Genomic DNA, 24,969 nt, shown 5'->3' with positions numbered 1-24,969 from the left:
AAACTTTTTACAAATTTAATGAATTTTTATAGCCAAAAAGATGATATACAAATTTGGGAAGCAGTATGTGCTGATATGAAATTTTCTACAATTAAATCATTAGTGCAATTTCTTGATGCAATTCTACCTGCTTTAACTAAGTAATGTCGAGCTATTTAATAAGCAATGAGCTAGATTTGTTTATTAATTGATTCGAAATGTTTATGCTGCTAAAATTGCAATTTTATAGAAGAATCGATGTACAATTACATGCATGTATACTTCCATATTTGCTGATTCTAGTCTGTTGTTATCTGCTGTTTTCATTCTGCTTTTTCTGTTTTTTTTTTGAAAGTTGAATTATTCAACTAAATCAAAATAAAAAAAAAAAAAAGAGTGCAGGATCCGCAATGGTGCTGGTGGGTTTGGGAGTTGACAGGGGGCTTGGGGAGTGTGGACATGCCACATGGATTAGGCCTTCCTCGTCCAAATACTCCTCCGCTCCACTTTCAATGTCGCTCATTGGGGCTGTGGCTGCTGCTTCGACCACGGAACGTGTCTCTGCAGAATGTGTGCCACTGGCCTCTCCTTCCGCTGGTGTTGCCAGCTCTGTGGTTCCGGTCTCAGGTGTAGTTTTGGGGTCCTCATGTGCGGGCACGGCCTGGGCACTCGCCCTGGGTTTTGGTGTGGGCTGCGAGGCTGCCCCGGAGGTGGTTTCACCTGTGGCAGTTGTTTTGGCCCAGGGCGTGGATGCCCTTGTGGGTGGTTCTTCACTAGCATCTTCTCCATCGGTGCCTGGGGGGGTAGAAGAGATGCAGGGCATCAGTGATCAGTGATGGTGTTACATGCAAGATGCATTATATGGTGCTGTGGATATTTTCATTTATCATGCATTCATATCTTACAGGTGTGTCACACAGGGTAGTTTGAAGGGGGACATATTGGCATTTGCTGTGACGTCTCAATTCAGGAATGCTGCATGGCAGGTGGCATGCCGTTGTATTGGGCTTTGTGTGATGTATGACATGGCAATGTGTATTGGCTGTCTGTTGGTAATGGGATTAGCACTCAGCATGCATTTCAGTGTGGCAGGGTTTGGGCCTCCATCTAGACATGGATATGTTGATGTGTGTGTGTTGGGACATGCATTGCCTTGCCTAGACTCTATTCCAGATCACTTGTGCTATGTCATGGTTTCCCCTACTGGGGTCTGCACAGTCCCTCACCTCCATCTCCAGATGTTGCGGCACCCGTCTCCATCTCCCCGAAGCCCTCGATAGACTCCATCTGGATGAAAGTACTACATGTCTCTTCCCAGTGCATTAGTTTTGTCGGGGAGTGGGCACCCCCGCCTGTGGCCATGACCACCCTCCGATTGCTGGCCAGGATGTTGCGTACCCTAAGGCGGAGTTCATCCCACCTTTTCTTGCAGTCTTTGACTGTCCCTGGGGTGGTGCCGACTGCAGATACTTGCGGGCTACCTCCTCTCAAATCTCCTTTTTCCTCTGCTGCGCCTCCCTTTTGAAGTTATGGGTGTTTATGTCCTCAGCATGGGCAGCGATGGTGTCCGCCAACATGTTGAGTTCCTCATCGGAAAAACGCATCTTGCACAGGCGGGGGTTTGATTTTCTGGTTGCCTTGGACATGTTGATTTAGGAGGCCCTGGTCTCTCCTCTGCAACACTGGTGGTTTGGGAGGATTGCAATGGACTTTGTTTTAAAAGATGGCTGCCGGCGCATTTCCCATTCCGACGCGATGACATTACTTCTGGGTCCGGTATTACAAGCCCAGTATTAGCATGATGTTATTACCGGGTCGGTATTAAGGGGTGCCTCCTAGGCGGAGGAGGTATCGGCGGGTCCCGTGATGGCGCTATGAGGGAGTTGGAGGGCCTTTAGCGGCATGGCTGTATGGCCATTACCGGCATGGGGGTTCGCGCATGCTCGCGCACTCGTAATCAGCTGCTATTACTGGCATCAAACGAGCACGGACCCGCTATTTCCTCCATGCCGGTAATGACCCCATTTTTAGCGCACTTCTCGTAATGAGGCCCATCGTCTTTAAGCAAGTCTTCATCTGTTAACTCAGTCAGCCTAGATCCTTCATCAAGAACTATCACTGTTCTCCAGTTTATCCCTTCCTTGTCAAATCCATGTGGAATTATTTGGTCTTCCCTCACTTTTGCTACTTCTAGTTCTATTGCATAATCTTAATCATAATTGCATAATCTAGTTCTATTGCTCTTCCTCCTCCTTCATTGGTATTTTGGGGTTGAACAAAATTCTATAGGTGGCCATAATAGTCTGCTCTGTATTCTCAGAAGCCATGCTAATACTATGTTTATCCTATAAAGTAATATTTCCAGTTCCAGTGGCATACCCCTTTGCACTCTCTGGCAACAAAATTCTATTATAAAATATTGTACACTCATATAATGAATTCCTGGAGTGGGATATATTATTTCCTGGTCAGTGAAGGATATTGTCATGTTCAGTTTTCTCAGCAAATCCCTTCATGATATGTCAACTGGTGTCATGCGGGAATATACTAGTGGCATAGAAATATCATCTTCTCCTACAGTGAAAGGTAAGTTGTCAGTAAAATGAATCGTACTTGTTGACACAGTAAAACCTTGTGCATTCATGGCAATGCCTGACATTGGGTATTTTGTCTCTTTAACACAAGCCCGAGTTGCCTCTGTGTCTTCTAGGAAGGAGCATGTTTTATAACCTATGGTCACTCCAAACCCCGGTTCCTCTTGTCGGTTCAGTGTACCTGATAGGATAGAACACACCAAGTCTCTCTGTCGAGTGTCCTATTGTGGGTATGAATCCAGTGCTGTGCCGGTGAAAGGATTATCTCCCACTACTGTCACACCTCATATGCGGGGTGTTGGTGCCTGTGGCAATATGTTCACGTTCCAAGGCACCACCACATTCTGTCATACCTAGAACAATTGCATTAACTATAGTAATAAACTTAATATTAGAGGATGAAATCAATGGTCATCTAACTATCCATTCATCTGGTGTTTTCAGATTTAACTAGAGCTAACCTAGCCAGCATCTAGTCACACTGATCACAAGGAGTTATATATCAGTGAGTGTGAACTGCCCTAATATAATGGTGAAGGGCACTAATGTTGTTTTCAAACTGATTGACATCACACTCGTCTTGGTGAATATTTTAAGGTTTCATAGCACAATGGTTGCTAATGTGTTATATGAGAAGGCACTTTAGATTAATGGTGTGCGGTTGATTCAACCATCTCTTGGAGGTGAAGAGTTCTATGTTGAACTACAGCAATAAGGATTAGTTCATTAGGTGGTCTGTATGTTTATGCACAATGATTTATAATGTATGAAGCCTATTAGGAATAATTGTATATATATATATATATATTCAGTGAAAAGAACTTGGTTAAAGGGACGTTATGGTTAAGTTGCGCTACCAAAAACCTATGAAATTCAGTGAAAAAACTTTGTTAAAGGGACGTTATGGTTCCGAGTAAAACCGAAAAACCCTTGAAATTTGCCAGTTATGGTAAGCTAAGCAACCATAACTCGCGCCACCACCGTGCACTGCTAAGACTAACACCCAGGACATCAAAGATGACATCACAAATGTCATTGATGACATCACTGATGACATCACATGTGTATGTACTTCTCATGAAATATGTGTAGAAGGGATTCTTATTATGTTGCGAAAAAAGTGTCAAGAATCATTGCAAGAAATATACCCTAATAAGTACATAGAACGATGCATTGATATAAATAGCATCCTATTATGGGGTTCTATCTAGTATACTAAGCTACTCATACAGAAACATAACATTGTGTGCAGCATACAAGATGAAGGTATGATATTCGTAATGTTAATATGTTGAATAATGAAATGATAATCGTTTTCTTAATAGATTTTTGTGTACTGTGAAATATTTAATAAGTAGCTAATAAAACCCATGTATTACATAATTGCATTACTATAGACAAAACACAAAGACACAAGAACACATACCAATATGGGTATATACAGGGAAAGTGAAGTTAGCAAAAAAGCACAAGTAGTAGCAGAAACAATTCATAACTTAACTGATTAGTTTCATGCAAATAAATGATTGCTCTGTTTCAAAGCTGCTATTTACCCTATGTATATGTATCACTTGATGTGATTGGACCCTAAGGAAAGTAATGTGAGTACAATGTATATAAATATGACCATATACAGGGAAAGTACAGCCATAAAAAAACAACAGAACTATCAGAAAGTGCTCATAAGTCTAGTGATTATCTTTATGCAGAAAAAGGATTGCTGTCTTTCAAGCTTGTGTTTTCCCATATGTATATGTTTCATATGATGTGACTGTACTCTAAGGGAATTACTGTAAGAACCCACTAGAAGGATATGTCTACAAATAAAATAAAATTATTAGTTTCTGACTGTTACTGAAGAAAACCATGTGGCCTAGATATGTCAGCAAAAGAAAAAATAGTGAGCCAGACATGTGATGTCATCAGTGATGTCATCAATGACATTTGTGATGTCATCTTTGATGTCCTGGGTGTTAGTCTTAGCAGTGCACGGTGGTGGCGCGAGTTATGGTTGCTTAGCAGTGGATAACAGTCTTCACAATATAGAAGAAAAAATGGATGTATTGTTGGCTAATTTTAATAATTTAAAAACTTTTGTAGAAAATCATTTCAAACCAAAAACCTCGTACCGTTGCCCCACATGTACTTGTCCCTCCTCACCATATCCCAGTCAATTATCCCCAAACCCTCTCCATAATCCAAAAACGTTTTGATGAGATTTCCATGCCTTCTTCACCTAATACCAATCATGTTGAAACCCCAAATTCTCCTGTTTTTGTTTCTGTTTCTGCCTCACCTTCTCTGTCATAAATTATTAATATATGTTAAATAAAGTTTAATTTTTATATTGTATTGTGAATAGTTTCCGTTTTTTTTTTTTTAAACAATAAAAGTGTCCGCGGACAGTGCGAGTGTTCTGAAATGTTCGTACATAAACGAAAATGGAGGTGTCCTGAAGAACACCACACCTGTTCGTACTGTTCGCTAGCAAGTTGAAACTGTTCTAAGAACACACGTGGTGTCCTGAAATGTTCGTAAAGAAACAAAAATTAAAGTGTTCTAAAGAACACTATATCTGTCCGTAATGTTCGCTATCAACTTAAAACTGTCCTAAGAACACAATTGCTGTCCTGAAATGTTCGTAAATAAACAAAAATGATGTGTCCTGAACAACAGTACAACTGTTCGTAGTCTTCGCTAGCAACATGAAATTGTACTAAGAACACACGCGGTTTTCTGAATTGTTCGTAAACAAACAAAAATTAAAGTGTCCTAAAGAACACTATACCTGTCCGGTACTGATCGCTAGCAAGTTCAAACTGTTCTAAGAACGCTATTGGTGTCCTGAAATTTTCGTACGTAAACGAAAATTGAGGTGTCCTGAAGAACACTACACCTGTTCGTAGTGTTCGCTACCCAATTGAAACTGTTCTAAGAACACAATTGGTGTCCTGAAATGTTCGTACATAAACTAAATTACATGTGTCCTGAAGAACACTATATCTGTCCTTACTGTTCGCTACCAAGTTTAAACTGTTCTAAGAACACACGCGGTGTCCTGAAATGTTCGTTTCACGTGTGACGCACTTTTAATTACTTCAGAACCCGAACAGTGTCTGTAGGACATCAATGCGCATGCGCTAACCAATCTCCGTGCACTTGGTGTCCTGTGGACAGGCGCTTCCTTCGCGGACTAGTTCGCAAACGGATCATATGACCACGCCCACGCTTATCGTGTGTCCTGAAATGCGGACACTGTTCGTGTCCCCGAACAATTTAAAAGTACATTTTCAGTTAATCCATAATATTTTTCAACATTTAACAAGTCTCACATAGCAATCTTGAGTTTCTATATACCTTTTGAAACTTTCCGATCCTTTTTTTTGTGTTCGATCTGTCCGCGGACTGTGCGCATGTCCGCGGACCACGCACAAGCACCCCTATAAAAGACCACACCCAAGAGCTTATTCCCATTGTGTTTCTGGCTATTCTTCAGAACACAGTGATTTTTGCTGCCACCTGCAGACTACACCATCATCGAGATGGCATCCTTGGCTGCTGAGCTGCCACTTGGTGCTGCACCTGCTTCAGCACAACCCCCACCCCCTCAACCACCATCACCTCCCCAAGGGCCTGAAGAGGGGAACAGGAGTGAGGATGCGGAGGAGGAAGAAGAGGATGATGAAAATGAGGTAGAGGAAATCCCTACTACCCGCACTAGGCGTGAGTCTTGGGTGTGGCGGTTATTTACCATTCATGGGAAGGGTCCTAATGCTCGTGCGAACCGTGTTACCTGCAATGAGTGCAAAATGATACTCAGTCGCGGGAAGCACGGTAAGTACAGCTTTGGGACCACTACTATGAAGCGACACCTGAGGTCATTTCACTCTGGGGCTATTCGCAGGGTTGTACCTTGCGAAGAACGTAGCAGGTTGATTTCCTCTACTTCATCCTCTGTTTCTGATCCTGTCACCACAAGGACCACCTCTGTGGGACAGCGTCTTTCTCAAGCTGCCTCACAGGCCATACAGAATGCTGATGACCTTTACCTTTCGAGGGTCACAGTTGTATGTATGTACTGTGACACAGTACTCTGCAGGGGGGAGCGACTTCAGAGTGCTTTTGAGACTATCGTCTCAGAGAACGAGAAGACCTGCTCACTACCCAAATAAAACCCACTCTACATCTTCCTCTCTCAGCTCGCCCTTTCTTAACCCTGTGGTTGGTATCCCCCCTTTACCCTCCTTTACCCTCCTCTCCTAGTGTGTCGTGTCTGAAAAACCCCAAAAAATACAAAATTACAAAAATCAAAAAAAATAAGGCTCTTTTCAGAGCCGCCTTTCCCAGTTAAAAAATAGAAGTGAAAATAAATGAAGCAGGGCTCTTTGTATTTTTTAGAAGTCCGCGGACAGTTCGCGAACATTAAAAAAATTGGGTTGCTACTCCATCACAAACATTGTAATTTTCTCTGGAAAGAAGTGGTGGCTCTGAAAAGAGCCTTTGGGTGGTGTTTGTAAGTCAAAAATTGTAAATGCTTAACATCTACTTCAAAATCGTTGTTTTAATTCCAAAAAAGGTCGCAATGCATTTTGTACATTTCTCAGAAAAATCTGATTGCCAGCATAAGTAAGATGGACTCCATCTCTGCGAAAAATGTATGTACTACAAAACATAATATTTTCATTGTGAAAACAAGACATGCCAAAATCTCTTAGAAAGGCACAAACAGCCTTATTAACATTGCGCCTTGCTTTTTCCATTTGTGGACCAAATGAAGAAGAACGAAGCCACATTTGTCTCTGCGCAATCCGTGAAAATATCACTTGAGAATTAGGAAACATGTCCATAACCTTCCTAAGTCCTTCTTTCATAGCACATTGCAAAACAATTCCAGTCACATGTCCTAAACTGTTCCCTCCACAATGAATTACAATTATGTCTGGATGTTGCTCTGTCTCCAAAGTAGCACAGAGAGGTAGCAAGTCCAACCAATTCATTCCACGTACTCCATGCCAGTGTACTTCCACATGTGGGAATCCAAGATCTACAGCTACTCCACAGCTTTCTGCATGCACCTTCAACCAATGTATCCACGAATCTCCTAAAATCCAAACAATCTGTTTTCTGAAACACACAGCCATAGCTATCTTTTGTTCTCTCAGCAAAAAGAGTATCTGAGAAAATCTCTCCTGGCACAACACACCCACCAAACTTTCCTGACCAATCCCTTTCAGTGCTTATTCTCATTTGCATGACTTCTGAACCCAAAAATCCCCGGATGTAACTCCCGATGTCCGCGAACTACCGCCATGTCCGCGGACATATCGTAACATGAACAGCCCTTCAACCATTTCCACTACACTCTCTCTGCCATTCCCTCATTGGATGTACCTCAAAAATCACATGACCATGCACCAATCACATTCAAGACCTCTACATCTAACTGCATCATCATAGATCAGCACTGCAAATGTACTCTGAATCTCTCTGAGTACAAGTGTCATATTGGCAAGCAGCATCTACCAGAAATACTGTACAAGTCTTCAAGATTTCTACTTGCAGCTCCATGCATATCCATATGCATGAACACAAACTTCAGGTATGCATATTTTCTGTGTAGTAGATGAACACATTTTCAAACAGACTTTTACCTTGTAAAATCTGTAAAATGAATTTACTGTACTTTTTTCATTTTCCTAAAATCAACTATCACTTATACACCTTTATACTTTTTACTTTCTTTATACACACACACTCAAATCATGTTAAACTAACATTTTTTAAATGAAATATATAGACTACATATATTACAACAAAATTGCATGCAAACACAATCTATGTTTAAACCTTTATAAAAATACTTATACAATTTCATATCTTTTGTTTTTATTTATTTATTTACGTAATTACTTTAAATTAGACATGACATTGAGGCGCTATTACCTAGAACAGTTTACTTACAGAAATAGTGGTATTCACTTTATAAATTTCACAAGACATAGTAAAGATATTTTTTTTTGCTACAGTTAGTCATTCAATACAATTTGTTCATTAAGAACATATCATATGTACTGAACTGATGCAATGTATCTTATGTAAATAAATTAGTTTAATGGTTTTACAGAAGGCACTGAAGATTTCAATTAAAAAATCAATATCTAAATTAAAAACAGTGCTATATACAAACAAAGTTACTAATTTGAAGCTTTTACAATTGCAGTGAAGACCAGTTTCCTGAAAGAAGCAGCCGATTTCGAAGAAGAAAGAAAAACTAAGAAGTTACCTGTTAATTTTAAAAAAAGGTAAGTCAAATATCACCATAATATTTGTATTATTAATCAAATATACTGTAACATTAATACGAGCTATTTCGGTTTCTAAAAATAGAGATTTTGTACCATTTTGTCCAAAAATTTACATGTCTTAAACAGCGATTTACAGCCAGAATGGCCCACAAATTTCTATTTTTGGACACACAAATTACCCAACTGAACCACTACAATTTTCGTATTATAGAACAAACAACTGTTTTAATTGTATACATTAGATTTACTATTTGTACTTTTCCACACCACTAGCTTACTTTTTTTTTTGTCATCTGAACCCCAGTTTAGTAACACATAAATTCAAGAAAACCTATCCCTACTAGCTTTAGTTCCCAATGCTCAATCACACACCATTACATACATCTTTATCATCTTACACAAACACTCATGCACACAGCACACATACATTCCAGAACACCCCAACCCATATCTTCTTTATTTTTTTCAACAGACCCTAAAGAATGCCTACCAAAAGTCAAGTCCGTAGAAAGCAACGCAAAAATAGAGCAAATGAAAATAAAGGTGTCCAACATAAGCATCCATCTCTAGCAGAATTTGTAAAAAAGTTGAAACAAAACAGCTAATACAATCATTTAGTGAAACACAAGAAGTTTCAAGTACAACAACTTTGCTTCTTCTATCAAAATGTAAAACAAACCAAAAAACAATTAACAGAATTGACAGCTATCAGTACAGATAAAACTACTTCTTCAAATTTTAATATAGTGCAAAGTAAGCATACCAAGAAAAGTATTTTAGCCAAAATATACCGTCACAAAGTCCTTCAAAATCTTATAAAAACAGGAGAGAAATCAGGTTCAAAGCTTAAGACCTATCATACGAAATTAATCTTAGAAGCATTGATGGACAGTGCAATTCCTCTCAAAAGAAATGTATTTATTTTACTGTTAAACAAAATGAAACCACTAACAAAACTAATAACTAAATTACAAAAAAGACTTCTCAATAAGCGAAATATCAACAGAAAGAACTTCTTAAGTATCAGCGGAGGTGAATGGAATCACACTACAAGCACAGAACCATATTTTAATGAAGAAGCGTACAAACAAAAGCAAACCAATACAATTGCTATACATAGCAGTGGTCGAGGTTATGAAAAAGTGAATAATACCATAATGGAACAAGAAGTACTTCTTACAAAAATATGCCCTGACAACTTAGAATTGCCCCTCCATTCAACTGAATCAGAATGTCTAGTGTACAAATGGCCATGCACGTCAATGTGCAACATTCCCAAACAATGTTTCAAATCTTTACGCCAATTCCTCAATAAATATGTAAAAAGCAAAGACAAAATCAAAATTAAATTACTGCAAAATATAGATACCTGTCCAGTGCGCAAGTACACAGGACTACAAGGACATTCATTGGCCTGCATTACAGGACCTACTTGTAAAAACACTTTCCATGATATCAAAAGGATATCAACACATCATTCAACTATAAGAAATCTAGTCTATAAACTGTACTATGCTAAAAGTCCTGCTTTAGCACTAGCAAAGTTAAATAACATCCTTCTACATGGTACAGCAAAAGACCTACTTGAAGAAATTCACTATATCCAGAAAAAATATTTTGGAAGCGAAAGCCATTTACATAATGAAATACCTTTAAACCAATTAAGCAACAATTCTACACATGGCAACCTTTTGCTAAACACATACAAAAAAGAAATACTAAAATTTAAAAGTACATCAGCTGAAGTACCAAACCATGTATGTGTATGTTGCCGTAGAATTTTTTATAAAAGTAACACAAAAACTGTGGACCTGTCATAAAAAATAGAAGACAATGAAGATTCTAAATGGTTTGAATTAGCTCTCTACCTTGTAGCAGAAAACAAATATGAAATAACTGAGCCCTTAATACTTTGCAGTTATTGCACTACAAAACTTGACAACAACCAAACTCCTTCACGTTCTATCACAAATAATTTGGAATTATACCCAGTACCAAAACCTCTACAACAACTTAATTTATATGAGAGCATCATAATTCAAACAGTACACCCATTTCAAGCAATAATATGCCTTCAACCAAAAACAGCAAAATTTGATGATGTCATCTTTGATGTCCTGGGTGTTAGTCTTAGCAGTGCACGGTGGTGGCGCGAGTTATGGTTGCTTAGCAGTGGATAACAGTCTTCACAATATAGAAGAAAAAATGGATGTATTGTTGGCTAATTTTAATAATTTAATAATTTAAAAACTTTTGTAGAAAATCATTTCAAACCAAAAACCTCGTACCATTGCCCCACATGTACTTGTCCCTCCTCACCATATCCCAGTCAATTATCCCCAAACCCTCTCCATAATCCAAAACGTTTTGATGAGATTTCCATGCCTTCTTCACCTAATACCAATCATGTTGAAACCCCAAATTCTCCTGTTTTTGTTTCTGTTTCTGCCTCACCTTCTCTGTCATAAATTATTAATATATGTTAAATAAAGTTTAATTTTTATATTGTATTGTGAATAGTTTCCGTTTTTTTTTTTTTTAAACAATAAAAGTGTCCGCGGACAGTGCGAGTGTTCTGAAATGTTCGTACATAAACGAAAATGGAGGTGTCCTGAAGAACACCACACCTGTTCGTACTGTTCGCTAGCAAGTTGAAACTGTTCTAAGAACACACGTGGTGTCCTGAAATGTTCGTAAAGAAACAAAAATTAAAGTGTTGTAAAGAACACTATATCTGTCCGTAATGTTCGCTATCAACTTAAAACTGTCCTAAGAACACAATTGGTGTCCTGAAATGTTCGTAAATAAACGAAAATGATGTGTCCTGAACAACAGTACAACTGTTCGTAGTGTTCGCTAGCAACATGAAATTGTACTAAGAACAAACGCGGTTTTCTGAATTGTTCGTAAACAAACAAAAATTAAAGTGTCCTAAAGAACACTATACCTGTCCGGTACTGATCGCTAGCAAGTTCAAACTGTTCTAAGAACGCTATTGGTGTCCTGAAATTTTCGTACGTAAACGAAAATTGAGGTGTCCTGAAGAACACTACACCTGTTCGTAGTGTTCGCTACCCAATTGAAACTGTTCTAAGAACACAATTGGTGTCCTGAAATGTTCGTACATAAACTAAATTACATGTGTCCTGAAGAACACTATATCTGTCCTTACTGTTCGCTACCAAGTTTAAACTGTTCTAAGAACACACGCGGTGTCCTGAAATGTTCGTTTCACGTGTGACGCACTTTTAATTACTTCAGAACCCGAACAGTGTCTGTAGGACATCAATGCGCATGCGCTAACCAATCTCCGTGCACTTGGTGTCCTGCGGACAGGCGCTTCCTTCGTGGACTAGTTCGCAAACGGATCATATGACCGCGCCCACGCTTATTGTGTGTCCTGAAATGCGGACACTGTTCGTGTCCCCGAACAATTTAAAAGTACATTTTCAGTTAATCCATAATATTTTTCAACATTTAACAAGTCCCACATAGCAATCTTGAGTTTCTATATACCTTTTGAAACTTTCCGATCCTTTTTTTGTGTTCGATCTGTCCGCGGACTGTGCGCATGTCCGCGGACCACGCACAAGCACCCCTATAAAAGACCACACCCAAGAGCTTATTCCCATTGTGTTTCTGGCTATTCTTCAGAACACAGTGATTTTTGCTGCCACCTGCAGACTATACCATCATCGAGATGGCATCCTTGGCTGCTGAGCTGCCACTTGGTGCTGCACCTGCTTCAGCACAACCCCCACCCCCTCAACCACCATCACCTCCCCAAGGGCCTGAAGAGGGGAACAGGAGTGAGGATGCGGAGGAGGAAGAAGAGGATGATGAAAATGAGGTAGAGGAAATCCCTACTACCCGCACTAGGCGTGAGTCTTGGGTGTGGCGGTTATTTACCATTCATGGGAAGGGTCCTAATGCTCGTGCGAACCGTGTTACCTGCAATGAGTGCAAAATGATACTCAGTCGCGGGAAGCACGGTAAGTACAGCTTTGGGACCACTACTATGAAGCGACACCTGAGGTCATTTCACTCTGGGGCTATTCGCAGGGTTGTACCTTGCGAAGAACGTAGCAGGTTGATTTCCTCTACTTCATCCTCTGTTTCTGATCCTGTCACCACAAGGACCACCTCTGTGGGACAGCGTCTTTCTCAAGCTGCCTCACAGGCCATACAGAATGCTGATGACCCTTACCTTTCGAGGGTCACAGTTGTATGTATGTACTGTGACACAGTACTCTGCAGGGGGGAGCGACTTCAGAGTGCTTTTGAGACTATCATCTCAGAGAACGAGAAGACCTGCTCACTACCCAAATAAAACCCACTCTACATCTTCCTCTCTCAGCTCGCCCTTTCTTAACCCTGTGGTTGGTGTCCCCCCTTTACCCTCCTTTACCCTCCTCTCCTAGTGTGTCGTGTCTGAAAAACCCCAAAAAATACAAAATTACAAAAATCAAAAAAAATAAGGCTCTTTTCAGAGCCGCCTTTCCCAGTTAAAAAATAGAAGTGAAAATAAATGAAGCAGGGCTCTTTGTATTTTTTAGAAGTCCGCGGACAGTTCGCGAACATTAAAAAAATTGGGTTGCTACTCCATCACAAACATTGTCATTTTCTCTGGAAAGAAGTGGTGGCTCTGAAAAGAGCCTTTGGGTGGTGTTTGTAAGTCAAAAATTGTAAATGCTTAACATCTACTTCAAAATCGTTGTTTTAATTCCAAAAAAGGTCGCAATGCATTTTGTACATTTCTCAGAAAAATCTGATTGCCAGCATAAGTAAGATGGACTCCATCTCTGCGAAAAATGTATGTACTACAAAACATAATATTTTCATTGTGAAAAGAAGACATGCCAAAATCTCTTAGAAAGGCACAAACAGCCTTATTAACATTGCGCCTTGCTTTTTCCATTTGTGGACCAAATGAAGAAGAACGAAGCCACATTTGTCTCTGCGCAATCCGTGAAAATATCACTTGAGAATTAGGAAACATGTCCATAACCTTCCTAAGTCCTTCTTTCATAGCACATTGCAAAACAATTCCAGTCACATGTCCTAAACTGTTCCCTCCACAATGAATTACAATTATGTCTGGATGTTGCTCTGTCTCCAAAGTAGCACAGAGAGGTAGCAAGTCCAACCAATTCATTCCACGTACTCCATGCCAGTGTACTTCCACATGTGGGAATCCAAGATCTACAGCTACTCCACAGCTTTCTGCATGCACCTTCAACCAATGTATCCACGAATCTCCTAAAATCCAAACAATCTGTTTTCTGAAACACACAGCCATAGCTATCTTTTGTTCTCTCAGCAAAAAGAGTATCTGAGAAAATCTCTCCTGGCACAACACACCCACCAAACTTTCCTGACCAATCCCTTTCAGTGCTTATTCTCATTTGCATGACTTCTGAACCCAAAAATCCCCGGATGTAACTCCCGATGTCCGCGAACTACCGCCATGTCCGCGGACATATCGTAACATGAACAGCCCTTCAACCATTTCCACTACACTCTCTCTGCCATTCCCTCATTGGATGTACCTCAAAAATCACATGACCATGCACCAATCACATTCAAGACCTCTACATCTAACTGCATCATCATAGATCAGCACTGCAAATGTACTCTGAATCTCTCTGAGTACAAGTGTCATATTGGCAAGCAGCATCTACCAGAAATACTGTACAAGTCTTCAAGATTTCTACTTGCAGCTCCATGCATATCCATATGCATGAACACAAACTTCAGGTATGCATATTTTCTGTATAGTAGATGAACACATTTTCAAACAGACTTTTACCTTGTAAAATCTGTAAAATGAATTTACTGTACTTTTTTCATTTTCCTAAAATCAACTATCACTTATACACCTTTATACTTTTTACTTTCTTTATACACACACACTCAAATCATGTTAAACTAACATTTTTTAAATGAAATATATAGACTACATATATTCAAACAAAATTGCATGCAAACACAATCTATGTTTAAACCTTTATAAAAATACTTATACAATTTCATATTTTTTGTTTTTATTTATTTATTTACGTAATTACTTTAAATTAGACATGACATTGAGGCGCTATTACCTAGAACAGTTTACTTACAGAAATAGTGGTATTCACTAATATATTATAAATTTCACAAGACATAGTAAAGATATTTTGTTTTGCTACAGTTAGTCATTCAATACAATTTGTTCATTAAGAACATATCATATGTACTGAACTGATGCAATGTATCTTATGTAAATAAATTAGTTTAATGGTTTTACAGAAGGCACTGAAGATTTCAATTAAAAAATCAATATCTAAATTAAAAACAGTGCTATATACAAACAAAGTTACTAATTTGAAGCTTTTACAATTGCAGTGAAGACCAGTTTCCTGAAAGAAGCAGCCGATTTCGAAGAAGAAAGAAAAACTAAGAAGTTACCTGTTAATTTTAAAAAAAGGTAAGTCAAATATCACCATAATATTTGTATTATTAATCAAATATACTGTAACATTAATACGAGCTATTTCGGTTTCTAAAAATAGAGATTTTGTACCATTTTGTCCAAAAATTTACATGTCTTAAACAGCGATTTACAGCCAGAATGGCCCACAAATTTCTATTTTTGGACACACATATTACCCAACTGAACCACTACAATTTTCATATTATAGAACAAACAACTGTTTTAATTGTATACATTAGATTTACTATTTGTACTTTTCCACACCACTAGCTCACTTTTTTTTTGTCATCTGAACCCCAGTTTAGTAACACATAAATTCAAGAAAACCTATCCCTACTAGCTTTAGTTCCCAATGCTCAATCACACACCATTACATACATCTTTATCATCTTACTCAAACACTCATGCACACAGCACACATACATTCCAGAACACCCCAACCCATATCTTCTTTATTTTTTTCAACAGACCCTAAAGAATGCCTACCAAAAGTCAAGTCCGTAGAAAGCAACGCAAAAGTAGAGCAAATGAAAATAAAGGTGTCCAACATAAGCATCCATCTCTAGCAGAATTTGTAAAAAAGTTGAAACAAAACAGCTAATACAATCATTTAGTGAAACACAAGAAGTTTCAAGTACAACAACTTTGCTTCTTCTATCAAAATGTAAAACAAACCAAAAAACAATTAACAGAATTGACAGCTATCAGTACAGATAAAACTACTTCTTCAAATTTTAATATAGTGCAAAGTAAGCATACCAAGAAAAGTATTTTAGCCAAAATATACCGTCACAAAGTCCTTCAAAATCTTATAAAAACAGGAGAGAAATCAGGTTCAAAGCTTAAAACCTATCATACGAAATTAATCTTAGAAGCATTGATGGACAGTGCAATTCCTCTCAAAAGAAATGTATTTATTTTACTGTTAAACAAAATGAAACCACTAACAAAACTAATAACTAAATTACAAAAAAGACTTCTCAATAAGCGAAATATCAACAGAAAGAACTTCTTAAGTATCAGCGGAGGTGAATGGAATCACACTACAAGCACAGACCATATTTTAATGAAGAAGCGTACAAACAAAAGCAAACCAATACAATTGCTATACATAGCAGTGGTCGAGGTTATGAAAAAGTGAATAATACCATAATGGAACAAGAAGTACTTCTTACAAAAATATGCCCTGACAACTTAGAATTGCCCCTCCATTCAACTGAATCAGAACGTCTAGTGTACAAATGGCCATGCACGTCAATGTGCAACATTCCCAAACAATGTTTCAAATCTTTACGCCAATTCCTCAATAAATATGTAAAAAGCAAAGACAAAATCAAAATTAAATTACTGCAAAATATAGATACCTGTCCAGTGCGCAAGTACACAGGACTACAAGGACATTCATTGGCCTGCATTACAGGACCTACTTGTAAAACCACTTTCCATGATATCAAAAGGATATCAACACATCATTCAACTATAAGAAATCTAGTCAATAAACTGTACTATGCTAAAAGTCCTGCTTTAGCACTAGCAAAGTTAAATAACATCCTTCTACATGGTACAGCAAAAGACCTACTTGAAGAAATTCACTATATCCAGAAAAAATATTTTGGAAGCGAAAGCCATTTACATAATGAAATACCTTTAAACCAATTAAGCAACAATTCTACACATGGCAACCTTTTGCTAAACACATACAAAAAAGAAATACTAAAATTTAAAAGTACATCAGCTGAAGTACCAAACCATGTATGTGTATGTTGCCGTAGAATTTTTTATAAAAGTAACACAAAAACTGTGGACCTGTCATAAAAAATAGAAGACAATGAAGATTCTAAATGGTTTGAATTAGCTCTCTACCTTGTAGCAGAAAACAAATATGAAATAACTGAGCCCTTAATACTTTGCAGTTATTGCACTACAAAACTTGACAACAACCAAACTCCTTCACGTTCTATCACAAATAATTTGGAATTATACCCAGTACCAAAACCTCTACAACAACTTAATTTATATGAGAGCATCATAATTCAAACAGTACACCCATTTCAAGCAATAATACGCCTTCAACCAAAAACAGCAAAATTACCTCCCTCTGAATTGGTAAAAGGCATTTGTGGAAAAGTAGTTTATTTACCATTAAATCTAAAAGAAAATGTGCATACTCTAGGAGTGCAACGTCCAATGCAGCAATCTTTAATTATATTAGTAAATGGAGTACCTACAAAAGACAAAAAAAATATGGCAATAGCTGGTAGATTTATATAAAGTTAGACAAGCCTTCCAATATCTTAAAGAGAATAATGAATATTACAAAGAAATTAATATTGAAGAAAACTTGAAAGATACAACTGAAATAATTCAAGAAACACAAGAAGCTGGTCAATTTGAGCTACTAGATCCTGCTACAATATCAAATACTTTAGACCATTATACAATTCATCCTTTGCACTGTAATGACACTGTACAAGATGTACTGGAAACTTACCAAATGCGTCAAACAAAAGGATCGCCAATCAGTATATAGGAAAAAAGTATAGAAGCACGTGCTTTTCCTCTACTCTTTCCTACTGGCAAAGGAGGAAGGTATGATGATAGACCTATTCAAATATCAGCTTCAGAATACCGCTCATTACGGATGTATTCTGAAGATCCCAGATTTAGACAAAATGTGGAATACATATTCCACCTACTCTTTGAAAGTGAACTAGCAACTTTATGTTACGGAGTTGCACACATATTAAAATTAGGATCACACTTTCAAAATATGACAGCTACACAATTATTAGAGAAAGTGCAACAAAAGGATGAGGTTTTACAATCAAATATTACAAATCTATTAGCAAATATGCGTGGTACTAAAGAGTACTGGTTTCGATGTCATGGAGATGTACGTTGTATGATCAGAAACCTTGGCCCACCCACTTGGTTTGTTACATTAAGTTGTGCAGAATATGCATGGGAAGATTTACATGATTTCCTATGCATATCAAATAAAAACAAAACAAACATAGATATTCTAACACCTGGAGAACTTTGTTCTTTGGATCCTGTTAATGTTTCAAGATATTTTCACCATCGTTTCATTGCTATGCTACATTTTATTTGTAATAAAACTGTTCCTCCCCTTGGAGAAGTTAAACACTTCTTTTGGAGAAAAGAATACCAAGCCAGAGGAGCACCACATATCCACATGCTTTTATGGATTAAAGATGCTCCTAAATTTGGTCAAGACAGTGATGCCACTGTTTTACAGTTTATTGAAAAATATGTCACTTGTGAAATTCCATCAGAAGCCACAAATAGTGATCTTCGTGCACAAATTTTACAATTTCAAAGACACAAATGTGGAAAATATTGTCGTCGCAAATACGAAAACAAAGGCAAATACTACACCAAATGCCGATTTGGTTTCCCTAGACCAGTTACAAATAGAGGTCAAGTAAACAACCTCATGTCTTCAGTTAGACATAGTGTTAAAGGTAAGTCACCTAAAAATACATATTACATAAAAAGAAAAGAAGAAGAAAAATATATCAATGGTTATAATGGAATCATTGCCCACTTATGGAATGCAAACATAGATGTGCAGTACATTGCAGACAATTCTACTGCAGTTGCACGATATGTCACAGCATACTTAACTAAAGCAGAAAAGACAGAGCTCCAAGACCTCTGGAATGACCTGTCATCAGATAAAACAGTATCTCAGAAATTATACAGCTTGGGCATAAAAATGCTCACCCATAGAGAATGTGGATCTTATGAAGCAGCTGATCGTTTAACTGGTACTTCATTGTATGGTAAATCTGAAAATATAGTATGGCTAAGTCTTGGTCCAGCTAAATCTAGAAAAAAAGTTCTAAAATCATAAGAAGATATAGAAACAATAGCCAAACATGATCACAACAGCCAAGACATTTAAAAAAAAACAATTTATTGGACACATACTACCCAAACAGAAGTAATACTTTGGAAAACATGTGTCTATACCAAATAGCCCAAAACTACACATACAAAAATAATATGAAACCTGATGAAAAATAAGGTAAATATAGAGTGACAGACTGTGAAGGCAGCTTAGTTAAACTCACTAAACCAAATTTAATTAATCATATCAAATTGTCATTGAAGACTCCTCAGCATAAAGAAGTATATTACATGTCCCTGCTACAACTCTTCAAACCATGGAGAAAAGAAGAACAATTACTAGATAACTATGACTCATATGAGCATGCTTTCAAAGCAAATGAAAGCACTATAACTGATGTAAACTTTACACAGTACAAAACAATGTTGCACAATGAACAGCAACATGAAGAAGAACTCCAAGCCCAACTATATAAGGATACTCCTGACAGTAGTCAACCTTCTGTAACAGGAAGCCAAGAACCACTGGGAGAACCACTAACAACAAATGAGGCAGAATTAGCTATGATAGAAGTAGAAAACACCATGTGTCAGTATGAAGATAAGGAAGACGTAACTATACTACAATCAAAACTAAACAATGAGCAAAGTAGCATTTTTCAAGAAGTAACAAAAAAAATTGCACTTGGTGTAAAACATGAAAATAAAGAATGTTCCTCCCATAATTATAAACCTATACTACTGTACGTCAGTGGTGAAGCTGGTTCTGGCAAAACATTCCTAATCAAAATCATTAGTAAGTTCCTTCAACAATTGACAAACAACAAACTGTCATCTGTTGTCACTGCCCCCACAGGTTTAGCTGCCTACAACATAGGTGGTGTTACATTACACCGATTACTACTATTACCAGTAGAACACCAGAACAAATTAGACTATTACAAACTTTCTGCAGAAGCTGCAATGGAATTACGCAGAGTATTGAAACAAATGAAAATGCTACTAATAGATGAAGTGAGCATGGTCTCCAACCTGATGTTAGCTTTGATTCACCTCAGTTTACAAGAAGTACTCAAAACAGACTATGAAGAGGTCTTTGCAGGCAAACATTATTGTTTTTGGAGATCTGCTTCAATTAACAACAGTAAAAGGTGAACGTATTTTTAAAACATTAGGGCACAAACTCTGCCGTAAAACTGTTGGCAGCATTGGAAATGTCAACCTTTGGCAACATTTCCAATACAGAGAATTAACAGAAAACATGCGCCAATCTGCAGATCTAACTTATGCCAACATTTAAAAAGTTTGAGAGTTGGTATACTTTCTAAAGAAGCAGAAGCAACATTGAAAACCCGGCACATTAATGCACTTTATGGTGATAATGCATGTGCTACAGATGTTATGGAACAATTAGCCCACAAAAATGTCAATTGTATGGCCTTAATGCCAACTCTTGCAAGCTGTCTCAAAGTCAATGAAATAATGTTAAGTAAAGAAATGCAACCAATAATGGAAATTAGCGCCACAGACAAACTAGATGTACATGGTATGACACTACCCATGTGTGACCAAGCCACAACAAGACTAAATAATTTAGAAAAATCAATCTCAAACACAGTAGGCTTAGAAAAGATGTTAAAATTATCCTTAAATTGCAGAGTAATGCTTAAACGTAACCTTGACGTGGACCAAGGACTAGTTAATGGAGCATTGGGTACAGTTGTTGGCTTTCAAACATACCCACGTGACAACAAAATTCAGTTTGTCACTATACTCTTTGACAAACTTTCAGAAGTAAAACGGATAGGACGCTCAACAGCTAGATTCCTTCTCTTCAAAGATATGTATGTACGCAGAGAACAATTTTCTCTAACTCTTGCATATGCAGTCACCATTCATAAATCACAAGGTCTTACCCTAGACAAAGCAATGATAGATATTGGTAACACAGTCTTTAAAGAAGGCATGAGCTACGTAGCACTATCACGCTTACGTACACTTGATGGTCTATTTCTAATCAACTTTGATGCAAGTAAAGTAAGCGCTGATATTCCTTGCATTTTAGAATATAATAGACTTCGCTCACTATACACTCCCCATCTAAACACATATTCTGTTCCACAAAAACTAAAACGTTGTAAAAGAAAACTAAATCAAACAGAAATGGAACAGGACGTCACTGCGAATCCTCCAAAGAGAGTAAAAGAAACTAATACTTCATCAAGTACCACAAACAAAAAAGAATCAATTAGAGAAAGTAAACCAGGTACTTCTTTAAAGAAGGAAGACAAACTAAAAAAAAAGCAGTTATATACAGGACTACCTGGACCATTTAAATTCTCAAATATAGTTGGTGTAAGTTGCTATGCAAATGTAGCAATAAATATTCTATTTCAATTACCACCAATTGTTGACAACATTTACTTACACAGTACAGACCCATTGTGTTTGCAAATGTTAGTACTTCACAGAAATGCAGCAAACAATCCTGACAACACATATAGGGGGTAATTCATAGAATTCAGCGCACAAGTGGCGCACGCGGCTGGCGCACAGTGTGCGCGTGCGGTAGTCTGCGCCAGCCGCGTGCGCCGAAACACATTCAGGCGCACAGCGTATTCATGGATTCCAACATCCACAACCAGCCGTGGCGCAGAGTGGCGCAGTGACCCTGCAGCAGCGTCAGTTACGCCCCCAAGAACGCCCCTCGCGCAGGGAAAAGCCATCAAAATCCCCAATCCAGCGCAAAGGGCAGGAGCAAACGCAGAGCGGGGAGCGTGTATTTCAGGGGTGTGCGGGTGTCCCCACACGTGATAGGCCTGGGTACGTGTATTACAGGGGTGCGCGAGAAAATCTACACGCGATTGGCCTGGGTACGTGGATTTCTGGGGTGCGCGAGAAATTCTACACGCGATTGGCCTGGGTACGTGGATTACAGGGGTGCGCGAGAAATTCTACACGCGATTGGCCTGGGTACGTGTATTACAGGGGTGCGTGAGAAAATCTACACGCGATTGGCCTGGGTACGTGGATTTCAGGGGTGCGCGAGAAAATCTACACGCGATTGGCCTGGGTATGTGTAGTACAGGGGTGCACGAGAAAATCTACACGCGATTGGCCTGGGTACGTGGATTTCAGGGGTGCGCGAGAAATTCTACACGCGATTGGCCTGGGTACGTGTATTACAGGGGTGCGCGAGAAAATCTACACGCGATTGGGCTGGGTACATGTATTACAGGGTGCGCGAGAAATTCTACACGCGATTGGCCTGGGTACGTGGATTTCAGGGGTGCGCGAGAAAATCTACACGCGATTGGGCTGGGTACGTGGATTTCAGGGGTGCGCGAGAAATTCTACACGCGATTGGCCTGGGTACGTGGATTTCAGGGGTGCGCGAGAAAATCTACACGCGATTGGGCTGGGTACGTGGATTTCAGGGGTGCGCGAGAAATTCTACACGCGATTGGCCTGGGTACGTGGATTTCAGGGGTGCGCGAGAAAATCTATACGCGATTGGCCTGGGTACGTGTATTACAGGGGTGCGCGAGAAATCCTACACGCGATTGGGCCTGTGCGAGTGGGGCAGTGTATTACGTGGGTGTGCGGGAAGTTGAAGAGGTGAATTGCCAGTGTGGGTCCTCCCAGGTCTCCCCTCTACCCCCTCCACGACCTCTGCAGGCAGCCCACACCACAGGGGACTACCCTGCACCCCTGGTTATGTCCCACAGGCAGCCCATCCACCATGGGCATGCCCCCCAGCCAAGCCACATGTCCCCTTGCACCCCCACCCCCCAGCACCGTGGGGCACCTGCCAGCAGGCCCCCAACCATGTCCCACTCATGTCCCCTTGCACCCCCACCCCCCAGTCACCAGGGGCAGCCTCCACCAGGCCCCCACCCATGTCTCCCACCACCCCCACCCCTCCAGTGACCAGGGGCAGCCTCCACCAGGCCCCCACCCATGTCTCCCACCACCCCCACCCCTCCAGTCACCAGGGGCAGCCTCCACCAGGCCCCCACCCATGTCTCCCACCACCCCCACCCCTCCAGTCACCAGGGGCAGCCTCCACAAGGCCCCCACCCATGTCTCCCACCACCCCCACCCCTCCAGTCACCAGGGGCAGCCTCCACAAGGCCCCCACCCATGTCTCCCACCACCCCCACCCCTCCAGTCACCAGGGGCAGCCTCCACAAGGCCCCCACCCATGTCTCCCACCACCCCCACCACCCAGTCACCAGGGGCAGCCTCCACAAGGCCCCCACCCATGTCTTACACCACCCCCACCCCTCCAGTCACCAGGGGCAGCCTCCACCAGGCCCCCACCCATGTCTCCCACCAACCCCACCCCTCCAGTCACCAGGGGCAGCCTCCACCAGGCCCCCACCCATGTCTCCCACCACCCCCACCCCTCCAGTCACCAGGGGCAGCCTCCACCAGGCCCCCACCCATGTCTCCCACCACCCCCACCCCTCCAGTCACCAGGGGCAGCCTCCACAAGGCCCCCACCCATGTCTCACACCACCCCCACCCCTCCAGTCACCAGGGGCAGCCTCCACAAGGCCCCCACCCATGTCTCACACCACCCCCACCACCCAGTCACCAGGGGCAGCCTCCACCAGGCCCCCACCCATGTCTCACACCACCCCCCCCCCTCCAGTCACCAGGGGCAGCCTCCACCAGGCCCCCACCCATGTCTCCCACCACCCCCACCCCTCCAGTCACCAGGGGCAGCCTCCACCAGGCCCCCACCCATGTCTCCCACCACCCCCACCCCTCCAGTCACCAGGGGCAGCCTCCACAAGGCCCCCACCCATGTCTCCCACCACCCCCACCACCCAGTCACCAGGGGCAGCCTCCACAAGGCCCCCACCCATGTCTCACACCACCCCCACCACCCAGTCACCAGGGGCAGCCTCCACAAGGCCCCCACTCATGTCTCACACCACCCCCACCCCTCCAGTCACCAGGGGCAGCCTCCACCAGGCCCCCACCCATGTCTCCCACCACCCCCACCCCTCCAGTCACCAGGGGCAGCCTCCACCAGGCCCCCAACCATGTCTCCCACCACCCTCTCACACCACCCCCACCACCCAGTCACCAGGGGCAGCCTCCACAAGGCCCCCACCCATGTCTCACACCACCCCCACCCCTCCAGTCACCAGGGGCAGCCTCCACCAGGCCCCCACCCATGTCTCCCACCACCCCCACCCCTCCAGTCACCAGGGGCAGCCTCCACCAGGCCCCCAACCATGTCTCCCACCACCCCCACCCCCCAGCAGGCCCCCACTCATGTCCCCTTGCACCCCCACCCCCCAGCAGGCCCCCACTCATGTCCCCTTGCACCCCCACCCCCCAGCACTGTGGGGCACCTGCCAGCAGGCCCCCAACCATGTCCCACTCATGTCCCCTTGCACCCCCACCCCCCAGCACAGTGGGGCACCTGCCAGCAGGCCCCCAACCATGTCCCCTTGCACCCCCACCCCCCAGCAGGCCCCCACTCATGTCCCCCTGCACCCCCACCCCCTAGCACTGTGGGGCACCTGCCAGCAGGCCCCCAACCATGTCCCCTTGCACCCCCACCCCCCAGCAGGCCCCCACTCATGTCCCCCTGCACCCCCACCCCCAGCACTGTGGGGCACCTGCCAGCATGCCCCCAACCATGTCTCCCACCACCCCCACCCCTCCAGTCACCAGGGGCAGCCTCCACAAGGCCCCCACCCATGTCTCCCACCACCTCCACCCCCCA

Source organism: Ambystoma mexicanum, chromosome 2q (genome assembly GCF_040938575.1).
Source record: "Ambystoma mexicanum isolate Mex_15411 chromosome 2q, UKY_AmexF1_1, whole genome shotgun sequence".
NCBI classification, from domain to species: Eukaryota; Metazoa; Chordata; class Amphibia; order Caudata; family Ambystomatidae; genus Ambystoma; species Ambystoma mexicanum.
The sequence above is the reverse complement of the archived record's forward strand: the minus strand, read 5'-3'. Positions refer to the sequence as shown.